At 43.9% G+C, this 13,940-nt stretch overlaps 1 non-coding gene and 1 pseudogene across 1 annotated transcript; both read left to right on the forward strand.

Moving 5' to 3' along the window:
* The first annotated feature begins 5,011 nt into the window (after positions 1–5,011).
* On the forward strand, positions 5,012–5,118 carry LOC129148908 (U6 spliceosomal RNA). Its single transcript, XR_008555935.1, has one exon. It is a non-coding gene; the product is annotated as a U6 spliceosomal RNA (small nuclear RNA).
* A 5,531-nt stretch (positions 5,119–10,649) lies between these two features.
* On the forward strand, positions 10,650–11,923 carry LOC103286302 (mitotic spindle assembly checkpoint protein MAD2A-like; annotated as a pseudogene).
* The last annotated feature ends 2,017 nt before the right edge of the window (positions 11,924–13,940 follow it).

The raw sequence follows: 13,940 nt of genomic DNA on the forward strand, positions 1-13,940 counted from the left end.
ACATACCTCCATTGCAGGCTCCTCCCCTTGTCAGAGGGCATACAGGAGGCAACCAATCGATGTATTTCTCTCACATCAATATTTCTCTCTGTCTTTCCCTCTCTCTTCCACTCTCTCCAAAAATCAGTGGGAAAATATCCTCGGGTGAGGATTAAAAATAATAAATAAATAAATATGTTGCCCATTGCTATTTTTATTGTTGTTAAAATGTAATTTTAGTGAATTTAAACGATTTCTCAGAATGTTCACAGGGGTGGTATCCACAACCCTGTTTTCCCACATGTTTTAAGTTCTTCAACTACAATTTCATACAAACTTTCACAGGACCCAAGCTCCCAGCTCGGTGGCTATTTTTCATTTAATATGTCACTCTTCCAGGTGTTTCTTCAAGAGCAGCTTCTCAGGGCTGCGCACCAGTGCACACCTGGAAACCGGTGTCCTGGATGTCACCTAAAGTCCCATGTCACTTCACAGTCCAGCGCTCCTGCTTAGCCTTGCATCATCTGATTTCCCGGATCAGAAGCATTGGCATTAATGTTGAAGTCAGTCACCTGTTTAAAAAAAAAAAAGTAAGAGTTGTTATTTTTCAGGCAGTTTCACTGAAATCTCCTAATAATTTTCACTACCCAAAGTCTCCCAGAATCAGGACTGCGCCAGACAGGATAATTCAGGCCCCGGCGTGATAAAGTCAAACTGAAGGGGAAGGAAGGATGGTTAGTGGGGAGGGCCACTTACTGAGAATAGAAGCGCTGGTGTTTATCCTCACCTCACCCAGCAGCCTCCCTGGGGACCCAGCGTGCCACAGTTGGGCTTCGTTTCCAAATGGGCAGCTTTCCTGGGGACAAAATCAGAGTCGCCTGTGTGTCCTTACAGACAGAGGCAAGGAGCCCGGTGTGTTTTTTAAGTGGCCCAAACGATCACAATTGGGTGTAACCTGGTTGTGTCTTTCAATCAGCTTTTTATTTGAGAACAGTTTTTTACATTTACAGAAAAGTTGCAAAGACAGTATGTACACAGGTTTCCCACAGACACGACACCTACTTCCCCCCACGATTTTCCGGTATTACAAACATATCACATTATTACTGTCTATTTGTCAGAATGAATGAACCGATATTGAGATATTATTCTTTTTTAAAAATATGTTTTATTGATTTGAGAGAGGGATATAAAGAGAGAAACGTCAATTGGCTGCTCCCTGCAGGCCCCCTACTAGGGATTGAGCCTGCAACCCGGGGATGTGCCTTGACCGGGAATGGAATTAGCAACATCTTGGTTCATGGGTGGACGCTCAACCACTGAGCCACACCGGCTGGGCACCTCATTGTTCTTAACTTCAGTCTGTGTTTTGCTCAGATTTCCTTATGTTTTACTGAATGCACGTTTTCTGTCCCTGGACCCCACCCAGGACATCACATTCCATTTAGGTATTGTGTTTGCTTAGATTCCTCTTGGTGTGACGACGGTTTCTCAGACTTTATGTTTTTTGTTTTTGTTTTTTTAATTGAGATATAATTCACATATCATTATATCTACCCTTTAAAAGTATACAATTCAGTGGACTTTAGTGCATTCAGAAATTGTACTATCTTATATTTAAAAAAAAAAAGCCCAACCAGCTTGGCTCAGAGGTTCAGCGTTGACCTATGAACCAGGAGGTCACGGTTTGATTCCTGGTCAGGGCATATGCCCCGGTTGTGGGCTCAATCCCCAGTGTGGGGCTTGTGGGAGGCAGTCAATCAATGCTTCTCTCTCATCGTTGATGTTTCTACCTCTCTCTCCCTCTCCCTTCCTCGCTGAAATCAATAAAAAACATATTTTTAAAAAAATTGTGCTATCTAATCCCATAACATTTTCTTTACCTCTGTAAGAAACCACATATCCATGTAGCAGTCACTCCCCATTCTCCCCTCCCCGCAGCTCCTGGCAACCACTAATCTACTTTCTGTTTTTATTAATTTGTGTATTCTAGACATTTCATAGAAATGGGATCACACAATTTGTGGGCTTTTATTTCGGGCTTCCTTCACTGAGCACAATGTTCTCGAGGCTCATCCATGTTGTAGCATCTATCAGGACTTCATTCCTTTTTATGGCTAAATAAAATGCCATTGAATGGATAGACCACATTTAGTTTATCCATTCATTAGTTGATGGATATAGCCACCTTTGGCTGTTATGACTTTCTTTACAGTTTCACAGAATACCGCTTAGATATGTTGTCCTGCAGTGGAGATCTGTCTGATGTGTTTCTCATGATTAAACTGGGGTTAGGACTTGGGGAGGAGGACCATGGAGGCAAGTGCCCTTCTCATCACTCATATTGAGGGTGTACGCTACTAAAATGATTTTTCACTCTTTATATGAACTTTGATCACCGGGCGGAGGTAGTGTCTGTCAGATTTCATCACTGTTAAAGTGCCCTGATATCAATAGACAGTGGCATCAATTGCCTCTTCACTTTAACCACAAAGTTGTAATTCGAATATTAATTTTTTGCTGCATAGATATATTAAAGGGGAAGCTAGTTTTAACTTATTTGATTTGGATTCATACTTCAAATAAAGACCTTTTTATCCAGATAGAAGACATTTAATTATATTAAAAATGTCACACTGCAGTGATTTGCAGAGATTTTTAAACAAATCTTTAGTATCCAGTGTTGGTGAGAATGCCGAGAAACAGACATTTTCATGAGCTGTCTGGGGCCAGGGTGAATGAAGGTGGGGAGGACATTCGGCAATTTCCATCCAAAGCCTTGAAATGTGCCACCCAATTCCATCAATTCTACATTTAGAACTTTATATGAAGAAAATAAATATGTACACAAAGATTTGGCCAAAAACAAACAAACAAAAATCCAACCCAATTATTATAGAATTATTTGTAGGAACCAAAGTTGAAAATAACCTAAGTGCCCAAAATAGGAAATTAGCTTTAAAATTGACACAACCCTACAATCCACTGCCAAACAACTGTTTTAAAGGATGTAAATACATGAAAAGACAAAAAGACAAAAAAAAAGACATGAAATAATTATCACAACTTATTAAGTAGAAAAATGCTTAAAAACAGTGTGTATACTAAAATTCTAATTTTATAGAACAATCAAATATATTTGCATAGAAAAAATAATGGCTCCATCCCCAGTAAGGGGCATGCAGGAGGTAGTCGATCAATGATTGTCTCTCATCATTGTTTCCATCTCCCTCTCTCCCTTCCTCTCTGAAATATATACATATCAAGAAATATATTTGGTCTTTATCCCTGGCTCCTGGCACAGACCTCCAAACACCCTTGGAATTTCCTGAACGACAGGAGGGCTTTCTGTTGTCCATAGTGAGCCCTTTTAACCACACCTGGGTTCACACTAATGACATAACGTGGGGTAGAGCACCTAGGTAGATAGCCTCAGGAGGGGGCTGCTCACCAGAAAGACCAAGTGGTTGGCACTTGTAGCTCCACTCTGGGGAGGGAAGAGGGGGGTTGGATATTAAGTTCTATAGCAACTCTTTTGTTGTTAATCCTCATCCAGGGATATTTTCCCATTGATTTTTAGAAAGAGTAGAAGGGAGAGAAGGAGGGGTGGGGGTGGGGGAAGGAGAGAGGAGAGAGGAGAGAGAGAGAGAGAGAGAGAGAGAGAGAGAGAGAGAGAGAGAAATATCCATGGGAGAGAGAGACATCAATTGGTTGCCTCCCCTGTGCACCCTACCTGGGGTTCAGGATCGAACCCGAAACCCAGGTACCTGTGTGCCTAGGTTGCGCCCTTGACTGGGAATTGAACCCATGAACCTTTGGTGCAGGGGTCAGTGCTCCAACCACTGAGCCACATCGGCCAGGGCTCTATAGCAACCCTTGAAGAACATTTAATGAGCTGGGCTGGTAAACATGTGGAGGTGCTGGGAGGGTGGGCTGTGCCTGGAGAGTCGTGAAAGCTCAGAGCCCACCTTCCCCATACCTTGTCCTGTGCATTTCTTCCATCTGGCTGTTCCTGAGTTGTATCCTTTATAATCAAGTGGTAATAGTAAGTTTCCTGAGTTCTGTGAACCCTATAGCAACATGAGAAGGGGGGCATGGGAACCCCTGATTTATAGCTGATCAGTCAGAAGTACAGGAGGCCTGAACTTGGAATTGGATCTGAAGTGGGGGTAGTCTTGTGGGACTGAGCCTTTAACCTGGGGGGAGGGAGCGGTCTGATCATAATTCCAGGTCGGTGGTTGGCAAACTGCGGCTTGAGAGCCACATGCGGCTCTCGAGCCACGGTTTGCCGCTCTGTTGACTAATGAGTTTGCCGACCACTGGACTAGACTAAATGTTACCGTGTAGTTGGAAGCTGTGAGGATTAGGCAATTGTGGCATATTGTGTGCAAAGAGATAAAGGGTAGTATATGACAGTGGTCGGCAAACTCATTAGTCAACAGAGCGGCAAACCGCATGTGGCTCTCGAGCCACGGTTTGCCGACCACGGTTCTAGGTTGTGTCAGATTGAATCGCTGTTGGTGTCCAGAGAATTGGGGAATTGAGAAACCCCCAAAACATTTGGTGTCAGAAGGTTCTGTGGGTAGAAACAGACCTTAGGAAACTCTTTGTGTCTCAGTTTCTCATCTTTAAAATAGGAATAAAAATACCAACCTTATTGGGTATTTGTCAGGATCAAATGAATTAATACACACAAAGGATTTATCATACATATTAAAATAGGTGGAATCCCATGTGTGGTAGAGGGACCTTTTTTTTTTTTTAAGTAAATAATGTGGGGGTTTTTAAATGTATTTTATTGATTTTTACAGAGAAGAAGGGAGAGGGATAGAGACTTAGAAACATTGATGAGAGAGAGACATCGATCAGCTGCCTCCTGCACACCACCTACTGGGGATGTGCCCACAACCAAGGTACATGCCCTTGACCGGAATTAAACCCAGGACCCTTCAGTCTGCAGGTCGACACTCTATCCACTGAGCCAACTCAGTTAGGGCATAGGGGAACCTTTTATTAAAATGTTATTGATTTTGTGCTCGCTTCGGCAGCACATATACTAAAATTGGAACGATACAGAGAAGATTAGCATGGCCCCTGCGCAAGGATGACACGCAAATTCGTGAAGCGTTCCATATTTTTTCGGAAAACTGTGGTACATCTACACAATGGAATACTATGCTGCCATAAAAAAGAAGGAATTCTCATCATTTGCAGCAACCTGGATGGAATTGGAGAACATTATGCTAAGTGAAATAAGCCAGTCAATGAAAGAAAAATACCACATGATCTCACTCATTTAGAGAGAGTAAAGAACATTATAAAGTGGTGAACAAAAAGATAGATACAGAGACAGTAAAGCATCAAACAGACTTTCAAAGTACAGGGGGAAAGTTTGGGAAAGGTGGGGGAGTTATGAAATCAAACGAAGGACTTGTATGCATGCATATAAGCATAAACAATGGACGCAAAACTCTGGGGGGGGAGGGCATGTGTGGGTTTGGGGTGGGGGGGGTAATAGTAAGATATGTACACATATAATACCTCAATAAAAATATTAAAAAAAAATGTTATTGATTTTGAGGAGCTCAGCTCTGCAACATTAATGTGTAGATAAGGATGCTTAACTCCTAAGATTGGGGTTCGCATTCAATCTTCTCCTTGCCATATGTAGTTGAAATTCACACTTTCTTTGACGTCTAGTTCCCTTTTTCTTCTTGGCTGTTTGGAGATACCCATCCCAGTCCTCCTGAGTTAGGCAGGGTCATATGACTAGCTCTGGCCAATGGAATATGATCAGAAGGGATGGTCACTTCCTTTCTGAGGCAGCAAAGAGCCTCTGCAAGGTTCTCCAGCTCATTTTCCCCTTCGTGGAGGAGGCCTGGGGTTGAGAGGGCAGAGTCACCAGACAGAAGCCGCCTGGACCGGGAGGGTCACCTGGACCCAGCACCGCCTTTGCCGGAGCAAGAAAGAAACGTTTGTGATGTTTAGCCAATGAGATGTGTTTGTTATCGTTATTGAAGCTTACTCATTCACAGCAGCATAACCTGTCCTGACCAATACAACATACCGATGGATGTTTCCAGAAAATAACCAGACGGTTTATTTGGAGGATCCAGAGGCACCACCTCTCACATCTTTTATCCCCTTATCTTTTCTAACAAGCTGCTGCTGCAGCTGCTGGAAGGAACCACAGAAACACCCTCTGCCAGCTCTATCACCATCAGTTCTTCTGACCTCTGGGCAGGGAGATATGGCGCTAATTTTAAAAATATATTTCTCTTAATTTCAGAGAGGAAGGGAGAGGGAGAGAGAGAGAGAGAGAAACGTCAATGATGAGAGAGAATCATTGACCGGCTGCCTTCTGCATGCCCCACACTGGGGATTGAGTCCATAACCCGGGCGTGTGCCCTTGGCCAGGATCGAACCTGGGACCTTTCAGTCCGCAGGCTGACGCTTTATCCACTGAGCCAAACCAGCTAGGGCAAGTGCAATTTTTTTTTTTTTTAATAAGAAAAGAAAATGGGACACTCTTCCTCTGGGGAGCACACCCGCGCTTTTCCCTTCCACCTCTTCTTCCCCCAGGAGGGGTACCTTTGCCTTCTCTCTCCTAAGCTCCAATGGCCCTTCTTTTGCTTCTGTGACTTGTTTTCTGAGCCTAAGCAGCCCAGCTGGCTCATTCTACTACCTCTGTAACTTTCTAAATAAACTTTCTCTTATAATTTGAAAAAAAAAGAAAGAAAAGAAAATGGCTTTGTGAAATGTTTCTGACCTACCAGGCCATGACTGATGTGCCCCGGTTTGGACAGAGCCTGAGAACCTGCACATGTTGGCATCCCATCATGTTTGCTTGTTTTTATGTGGTGAGCAGGCTCTAAGGGGGTCCCTAAAATCCCAGTCCCTTCTTATTCATGTCCTTCTGTAATTCCCTTCCCTTTAGTGTGAGTTGGATTTGCTCATTTGCCTCAAATGAATAGAATACGGCAGGGGATGGACCCCACATCCAAGAGTAGGTTATAAAAAAGAGTGGCTTCTGTCTTGGGCGTCCTCTTTCTCTTTCTCCCTCCAATGAAAGAAGCCAGCTGCCACGTTGTGAGCTATCCCAGGGAGAGTTAATTAACATAACTATTACCCAAACTGCTTTCTTTCCCAAAGGGGATTATAAGGAGCCCCCTTTTAAACTCCTCCCAACCCTCCCTCCCGCCCATCCCAGGAAACCTTTTTTTCTTTTTTTTTTTTTTAACATATTTTTATTAATTTCAGAGAGGAAGAGAGAGGGAGAGAGAGAGAGAAACATCCATGGTGAGAGAGAATCATTGATTGGCTGCCTCCTGCATGCCTCCCCATTGGGAATTGAGCCCACAACCCAGGCATGTGCCCTTGACTGGAATCGAACCCAGGACCCTTCAGTCCACAGGCTGACACTCTATCCACTGAGCCAAACCAGCTAGGGCTTAAATATGTTTTTATTGGTTTTTAGAGGGAGAGGAAGGGAGAGGGATAGAGAGGTAGAAATATCTACCGGCCACCTCCTGCATGCCCCCTACTGGGGATGGAGCTCACGACCTGAGTATGTGCCCTGGCCAGAATCAAACCAGTGACCTCTTGATTCATGGGTGGATGCTCAACCATCGAGTTGCACTGGCCATACTGTTTTCTGTGACTATAGATTAGTTTGCATTTTCTCTAATTTTATGCAAAGGGAATGAATTAGAAAGCACATATGCTTTTTTTTTTGGCCTGGCTACTTTCACTCAGCATAATTATTTTAGATTCATTCATGTTGTGTGGTGTACCAAGAGTTCATGCCATCTTGTTGCTGTGCAGTAGTAATAGTCCCCTCTATGGATATACCAGATGCTCTCTGTTCACCTGTTGATGGGCATTCGGGTTGCTTCCAGTTTGGGGCTATTATAAGTAGAGCTGATATGGACATTCATGCATAAGTATGGCTTTCTTTTCTCTTTGGTAATTACCTAGGAATGAAATACTTCTGGGTATTTATCCAAAAATATAAAAATACTAATTATAAAGATATATGCACCCCTATGTTCATTGCAGCATTATTTGCAATAGCCAAGATATGGAAACAAACTAAGTGTCCATCCGTGAATGAATGGATAAAGATATGGTATATATACACTGAGTGGCCAGATTATTATGATCTCTGAATGCATAATAATCTGGCCACTCAGTGTATATCCTATATAATAAAAGGCTAATATGCAAATTGTCCCTTTGACCAGGAGTTTGACCAGCAGGAGGCTGGCCAACCGCCCGTGTCCCCTCCTCCTGGCCAGGCTGGCCGGACCCCACCCATGCACGAATTCATGCACCGGGCCTCTAATATTATATATATATATATATATATATATATATATATATATATATATCCTACCCAATAAAAGAGTAATATGCAAATTGACCCTAACTCTGCTATGCCCACAAGCCATGCCCACCAGCCATGCCCACCAGCCAATCAGAGCGAGTATGCAAATTAACCCAACCAAGATGGCTACAGCCACGGAGAAAGTAGGAGGGAGGCTTGGGTTTCCAAGGCAATAGAAGAAACCAAGCTTTCCCCTTCCCTGGCTGGCCTAAGCCTCCACTCAAGGCTACAAAGTTTCCATTATAGAAGGTAAACAAATCCAAACAGAAATGGTTGCCAGCCATGGAGTGAGCAGGAGGCTTGGCTCCGCTCCAGGATACAAAGTTTCAATTGTAGAAGGTAAATAAGTTCCAGATACCAGGGCCTCCGCTTGGGTCACCAGGGAGTGTGGCCGGCCTGCAAACCACCACAGGCCCCTCGCCTAGGTTGCCCCATGCCCCAAGGGAACCCCCACCCTGATCTGGGATACCCTTCAGAGCAAACCAGATGGCCCCCACCTGTGCACCAGGCCTCTATCCTATCTAATAAAAGAGTAATATGCAGATTGACCATCACTCCAACACACAATATAGCTGCCCCCATGTGGTCAAAGATCCTGCCCCCATGTGGACAGAAGATGGCCACCACAAGATGGCCAGCAGGGGAGAGCAGTTGGGAGGGACCCAGGCCTGCAAGGGAGGGAAGTTGGAGGTGATCAACCCTGCAGGGGAGGGCAGTTAGGGGTGACCAGGCCGGCAGAGGAGGGAAGTTGGGGGCAAACAGGCTGGCAGGGGAGCAGTTAGATATCAATCAGGCTGGCATGGGAGTGGTTAGGGGGTGATCAGGATGGCAGGCAGAAGCAGTTAGGGGCAATCAGGAAGGCAGGCAGGCGAGCAGTTGGGAGCCAGCAGTCCTGGATTGTGAGAGGGATATCTGACTGCCCGTCGGACATCCCTTGAGGGGTCCCAGATTGGAGAGGGGTAGGCTGGGCTGAGGGACACCCCCTGCCCCTGTGCATGAATTTCATGCACCGGGCCTCTAGTGTGTGTGTGTGTGTATGTATATATATATATATATATATATATATATATATATTAGTGGCCAGATTATTATGATCTGGCCACTCAGTGTATACACAACAAAATACTACTCAGCTATAAGAGCAGAATGAAATCTTGCCACTAGTGACAACATAAATGAACCTTGAAGATATTCTGCTAAATGAAATAAGTGAGCTGGCCTGACCTGTGTGGCTCAGTGGTTGAGAGTCAACCTAGGAACCAGGAGGTCAAGGTTCAATTCCAGGTCAGCACTCATGCTCAGGTTGCAGGCTCGATCCCCAGTGGGGGCATGCAGGAGGCAGCTGATTGATGATTCTCTTTCATCATTGATGTTTCTATCTCTTTCTCCCTCTCTCTTTTTCTCTGAAGTAAATAAAAATATATTTAAAAAAAATAATTGAGGTAGAGAAAGAAAATACCATATGATTTCGCTCATATGTGAAATTTAAACAAAATAAAACAAATGAAAAAAAATGAAACAAAAACAAACTCAAGATACAGAGAACAAATTGGTGGTTACCAGAGGGAAATAAAATGGTTGCAGGGAGGGGTGACCCTAGCAGGTTTGGCTCAGTGGATAGAGTGTCTGCCTGTGGACTGAAGGGTCCCAGATTTGATTCCGGTCAAGGGCACATGCCCAAATTTCAGGCTCAATCCCCAGTAGGGGGCAGCCGATCGATGAATCTCTCATCATTGATGTTTCTATCTCTCTCTTCCCTCTCCCTTCCTCTCTGAAATCAATAAAAATATATTTTAAAAAAAGATTGGCGGGGGGCGGGGGTGGGCAAAAGGGGTTAAGGGAATCAACTGTATGGTGACTGATGGTAACTAGGCTTTTGGGGGGTGATCACTTTGCGATGTATACAGATGTCAAATTATAATATTGTACACCTGAAACTTATATACCAATTTTACCTTCATAAAAACACAAACTCTCGAGTTATTTTTCAAAGTGATTTTACATTGCCACAAGCATTCTATAGGACGTTTCACAACCCTGGCACTAAACCACTGAATACCAGCGGTCCCAGTCATGGTGGCAACTTGACCCCCGACTCCCTTTACAAATGCTGCCCCCCAGGATGGAGCAGAGCTGCCCCAGCTGAGGATCACTGGGTCAGAAGCTCTTTGTTCCAACGGTAGCCAAAGATAAGCCCGCATTCAGGAGCCAAGGAAGAAAAATGTGTGAACCCATGTTTGCGAACTGAATGCATGGTAGCCCGAGGTAGCAGATGGTTACAAGAATGAGGGGTAACTGCCAGCGGTACGTCTTGGCTTGGCCAGGCATTTTGTGGTTCTTCAGTTTCTGAAAGGACCAAAATACTCTTATTTAAAGAACTAAGGTTTATAGGCATGGTGGTTAGAGCTAAAGTCAGATGATCCATTTACTTTCTATTTTTAATTTTCTCTCTGGCCCTGGAGCCTCCCAGAGCCTCCCTGGGGTAAAAATAAGTGGTGTTTGGTAATCCCGAGCTGAAAGGTGGTACTTAAGTCAAAAGTACACCTGAACTCAGCTAATTTACACTAATCACCTACACCAGCCATGGACCAGCCAGGGGGGAAAACATCGCTATGATGCAACCACAACCCGGCATTGCAGGATGCCACCCACACTCAAATACTTTTTTGATTTCTAAAACCTTCATCCCAGCCCCCTGTTAAGCTGGACGGGGCCTCAGAATCCCCTGGAGGGCTTGAGAAACACAGATTGCCTGGCCCCACCCCTAGAGATTCTGATTTCATGCAGCTGGAGAGATGTGTGAGCATTTTCATTTCTAACAAGCAGGGCTGATGCTGCTGGTCCAGGGGCCACACTCTGACACCCACTTTCCTATTGGAAGCCTCAACTTAAAGTCTAACTAATGGGTGGCGGGAGCTGTGGCCCTGGCCAGGGCGAGGCAGCTCTCCCGGGAGCAGGGCATCACCCAGCACGGGAGTGCCGACATCGTGGCCCAGTTCTTCTCATTTGGCATCAATAGCGTTTTATATCAGCGTGACATTTACCCACCTGAATCCTTTACTCAAGTGGAGAAATGTGGACTCACCTTGCTTGTAACTACAGATTCTGTGCTCATGAAATACCTAAATAATGCAGTGCAACAACGAAGAGATTGGTTATACAAGTGTTCAGTGCAGAAACGTGTGGTAGTTGTCTCGAATATTGAAAGCGGGGAGGTCCTTGGAAGATGGCAGTTTGACACTGAGTGTGACGAGACTGTCAAAGATGACAGCACCCGGAGAAAAGCTCTCCAAGATGAAATCCGCTCGGTGATCAGACAGGTCACAGCGACGGTGACATTTCTGCCACTGCTGGAAGTTTCTTGTTCATTTGATCTGCGGATCTATGCAGACGAAGATTTGGTTGTACCTGAAAAGTGGGAAGAGTCGGGACTACGGTTCATTACCAAGTCTGAGCAAGTGCGTCTGCGTTCCTTCAGCTACAACCCACAAAGGAAGCAGCACGGTGGCCTACGGAATCCCGTCCGCGACTGGAGATAAGACAAGAACAACCATGTGATTCTCATACGTGTTTCCTGAAACCGAGTCGGCTACAGTTCATGTTTTATTTCATTGGTTCATTTTCAGATGGGGAAAACTTAACATTAGACTATACTGAACTGTGCACATGGTTCCATTTCTGGTATCTGTTTGACTTTCCATAGGGCTGATGTCATTATTTTGCACACTGTTCAGAGGCAACCAGCATATTACATCAGCACTGGAATGTCAATTCCTGTGAAGCTGGTAACTGGAGATGGGAAACTTTTGCTATAAAGCTAAATGCCTTCCAAAATCAGACCTCATGGTCAAGTAGCTCTTGACTCAGAATAGAGGTAAAGCCCAGCTGGTGTGGCTCCGTGGTTGAGTGTCGGCCTATAAACCAGGAGGTCATGATTTGATTCCTGGTCAGGGCACATGCCTAGGTTGTGGCTCAATCCCCATTGTGGGGCATGCAGGAGGCAGCTGATCAATAATTCTCTCTCATCATTGATGTTTCTATCTCTCTCTCCCTCTCCCTTCCTCTCTGAAATCAATAAAATATATTTTTTAAAAAGAATAGAGGTATATATGAAGCAGTAAAAGGAGTCTGAATATTCAGTCTTTGTTTAGGTCCTAAAGTAACTGATAATCCACAACCAACAAAATATTCCTATAAGGTCCTTTTGCCATTTATTTCATTTGTATAATTTCCATACTGAAAAAAATCTCCAATTATTTGATTTCAATGTATATAATTTACACTTATGAAGCTGTCACTATTTGTACTGTTTAAATTCCAGTGATATAGAACTCACTCAATGTCTTTTTCTGTCTTATAAAATCAAACTTCAAATGACAATGATAAAGTTAAATGTGTATGTTAAAGATATATAAATAAAAAAAAATAAAGTCTAACTATGGCAGTGATCTTCAACCAATGTGATTTTGTGCCCTCAACCCAAAGGGACAAATCTTGAGACATTTTGGTTGACATAACTGATGTCGGGGGACTGAAGCTGGCATCTAGTGGGTAGAAGCCAGGGATGCTGTCAGCACCCTACAATACACAGAACAACCCCCACAAGAATTGTTTCACCCAAATGTCAATAGTGCCAAGGTTGAGAAACCCTGAGCTATAGAGGACTGCTTAAAGAAATTAGAAGAAAATTCTCATGAGAAAGAAATATTACCCAGCCATCCATTAAGAAGAATGCCCCTTAGACCTTTTTAAAACTTTGGGAATTGTTCCTGATATGATGTGAAAGAAACAAATAGGATAAAGGGGGTGTATTCAACCTACCAGCTGTTTCATTTAATTTTCTTCATACTTTATCACACACTTTATCTTGTTTGTTTCTATGTTTACTTATACATCCCCTGTCTTCATTTCCTGGGATGTAAGGTCCTGGTATATTTTAGGAGAGCATTAAATAGTTGGCGGACACTCGAATGGGTAAACCTGATGTCTTGGAAGAAAAATCAGTGCTGTGCTGGTAAAAGTTTAATAACCGACTCTCTGTAAAGAAAATCCCTCATTTGTAGCATTTGCTGATTCCCATGGTGTAAAGACTCCCCCTGTGGCTGGTTTATCAGCTCCCTCACGGTGTCACTGACAAAAGAGTTGGGTAAGTATACACAGCTGCCTTGCCACGCCCATAGGAGCCAGCCCCAGCACACCACTGGAAAGAATTATATTAATAAAAAAAAGGCTGGTAGGGAAAATGCTAAAATGTTAATGGTAGAGCAGTGGGATCATGCATGTATTAGAAACCATTAAGCTCCAGCATAATAACAAATGAATGTGAGAGGATGGCTCCTTGTCTAGTTTATGTCCTTCAAGAAAGAATGGAATAGCCCTAACCGGTTTGGCTCAGTGGATAAAGTGTCGGCCTGCGGACTGAAGGGTCCCAGGTTCAATTCCGGTCAAGGGCATGTACCTTGGTTTCGAGCACATCCCCAGTAGAAGGTGTGCAGGAGGCAGCTGAATTGATGTTTCTCTCTCATCGGTGTTTCTAACTCTCTATCCCTCTCTTTTCCTCTCTGTAAAAAAATCA

This window comes from Eptesicus fuscus, chromosome 4 (assembly GCF_027574615.1).
Source record: "Eptesicus fuscus isolate TK198812 chromosome 4, DD_ASM_mEF_20220401, whole genome shotgun sequence".
NCBI lineage: Eukaryota > Metazoa > Chordata > Mammalia > Chiroptera > Vespertilionidae > Eptesicus > Eptesicus fuscus.